The sequence below is a fragment of the Apis dorsata genome, unplaced genomic scaffold (genome assembly GCF_000469605.1).
Source record: "Apis dorsata unplaced genomic scaffold, Apis dorsata 1.3 scaffold_231, whole genome shotgun sequence".
In the NCBI taxonomy this organism is placed as follows: Eukaryota; Metazoa; Arthropoda; class Insecta; order Hymenoptera; family Apidae; genus Apis; species Apis dorsata.
In genome coordinates this window covers 1058481-1061367 of record NW_006263513.1, presented here as the reverse complement: position 1 = coordinate 1061367, position 2887 = coordinate 1058481, and the positions used below count along the sequence as shown (strand labels likewise).

Here is a 2887-nt window from a genome sequence, read left to right as displayed (position 1 = left end):
TATATACATATATATATGTGGTCGAGGATGTTGGTTTTTTTTGTAAGGTGTAAACGGGTATACGCACGATATATATTTAGTATATATCCTATAGAGAGGTATAATATTACGTGTAACGTAATATAAACGTACTATGTAACGTAGCTTGTTAAGTAATAGGTACATTGTAATAGGTCTCTTTGAAGCCGCTGATAATATGCATTCCTCGTGGAAAACTCTACGATATTTCTCTTTCTTTTCTCTTTTTTTTTATTTTTCTTTTCATTTTTCTTTTCTTTTTTCTATTCCCTTAATTTTATTTTATCGTTACGCTATTTTATATTTTATACGCGATAAAGAAGGACGAAGAAAAGACGACGCGAAAGAGAGGGATCAAGAGGGATCTTCCACGAAGAAACACCTAGAGTATATTTCTAAACTAACGGTATCATAGTGACTTCCCAAAAAAGCTATAGTTAACTAGTAGTTTCAATGATAGGAACGTATACATAGTATAGTAATTTGTCAAAAATTATATTCGCTCTAGCTAATTCAAACCTAAAAGTTTCACCTAAAAGAGTCTCATTAAATAACTAAGGTATTTTAACAACACAAATGTTTACCTAATTACCTAGATATTTATGTATAAATAGATATATATATATAGATAGATATGCTCAGATATGTATATAATCTGTAGGTCTATTACAAAAACTAGAAGGTTGTAATGCGGCTCTCACAAAATATATCGATATCAATATCAAATACTATATGGCGTTTTACCAAAATGTAGATACAAAACAATATATAATATATGTATATAATCTGTTATTATATATCTAGAATGGATTAATATTTTTGTAATAATTTTTTTTTTTTGTCATTTGATTTTCCTTTTCGTAATATTTTTTTTTTCTTTTTTTAAATAAGGTACGTATCATATAATTATACACGTTATATGCATACAAGTATCTATGTATATGTATATAGATTCACGTGTGCATTTATATACATATAGATAGCTCTGAACTCGCGTCCTTTTTTCTTATTTTTACTTTTTCTTTTTCCGAATTTTTTTTTTTTTTCCTTTTTTCTTTTCTTTTCTCGTACGCCGTATTGGAGTACATACTTCATTTTCTCGGCATTATGAAATTTCATGAAATTCATTGCGAAAAATACTCTGAAAGGCGCGACGAATGAGAAATGCTTATCGTCGACCATTTGCCGCGCGCTCTCGACGCGCTATCCGCCTTCACCATTCACGATTCACGGCTTTATTTATACCACTCGACATATCATCCCGCGCAAATCAGAAATTCACCTCCTTCTGGGAATAATACACGGCGTGCCGCTACCTGGGAATGTATTCTCTCTTTTATTTTATTTTTTTTTTCTTTTTTCCCTTCCTCCTATTCCTTCCTTACATCTCGTTTCTTTTCTTTTCCTTTTTTTTTTTTTTTTATTTCTCTCTTTCCGCTTCGACGAAATTCTAACAATCTACGATCTCGACGACGGGCGCCCTCGCTCACGAAATCGAGCGAACAACCTTCACTTTCACGGAAAATAGAATGTCGCAGAACCTCGACCTCGATCGAGTCCCATAGATTTCATGTTTCATATGCTCCCCCTTTCTTTCCTCGCCAATACCATCGCCGATCCCATCACGATCGTCTTTCGAAACTGAATCGTCATGTTCAATCACGCGAATACAGCGAGCACTACTACTTTAAAGCTTCGATCGAGTTCCCTACGATAAATAATCTACGATCTACGAATCAATTGACGTGTTGTCACGCGAACGCGACCCGTTTCGAGGCAGGAATTTGTATCTCTTTCGTTTGTTCATTTATCTCGTCGAAAAGTACCTAAATATCTGCCCGATATCGTCACCCGATTACTCGAGTCCTTTCCTCCTTCTCCAAAATGAAAATTCTGCTAAATCGTCTAATCTAGTCGTTTTTCAACTAACATTATATATCCGTGATTCGTTGGTCATTTTGACTTGATTGTCTTTTTTCACTACTCTTTAGAATATTCATCTGATTATCCGATATAATTCTGAAAAACCGACAAAATTTCTCTGAAATTTGTTTCGAGAAGGAGGAGGGGCTTTCGTTCAAGAGGTACTTACGTTTGAATGTATCAACTACCGAGCGCTGCTCATTGAAACTAATTAAATCTCTCTAAATTTGAACACTTCCGTTTATTGTCCCCCTAGTCGTGCTAGTCAACTACGAAATCACTACCAGTCTTTTGCGATTCAAGTTTGTTCCGTTTGTTACGATATCTACTATTCTTTGGCTACGAGGAAAATTGCCACGCAGGCGGCTAATCGAATTCTAACTATGATCCACTACTATTTTATACTTTTTTTTCATTCTTCTTATTTTCTCTCACTACGATCACAGTTTTTACTGAACTGAGCTTCTCGAGCAGTCTCGCGAGAATTCGCTTATTCCCACACTCGAATCCTCGGGGGAATAAAAAGGAATGGTCTCGTCTAGGCTACGTTTATTGCACTTCTCGATATGTCTTCGATTCGCTGCTACACCAAGCCTGGAAATCAACTGTATCATAATTTACGCTAATACTTTCCCGAAAACGAAGGCGACATGTTCACAATCGAGGAATGTTCGAAGTACCGCAAAAAGGGCACGTGGTATCCCGTGTCGAAGAAAAAAAAATATTTCTATATACACGTCTTATAAAATTCTATATATATATATATAAAAAGAAAGAAGAAGAAGAAACAACTAATACAAGAAAATATCGATTGGTATACAGAACACAACTGTCGCATGAATAAGTCTCATAAAGAAACAGGATCAAACCAAAACGAACTCGACCAAACAACACGCTTCCTCAAACTTTCGCTAACCATTCTACGAAAATTGCACACCTTCTTAAC

The 2887-nt window shown here is 35.1% G+C and overlaps 1 protein-coding gene across 21 annotated transcripts in view; it reads right to left on the bottom strand.

Moving 5' to 3' along the window:
* The window catches only part of LOC102673156 (RNA-binding protein Musashi homolog Rbp6), a 795620-nt gene that overhangs the window by 49615 nt on the left and 743118 nt on the right, over positions 1-2887 (bottom strand). The gene's annotated exons all lie outside the window — the stretch shown is intronic.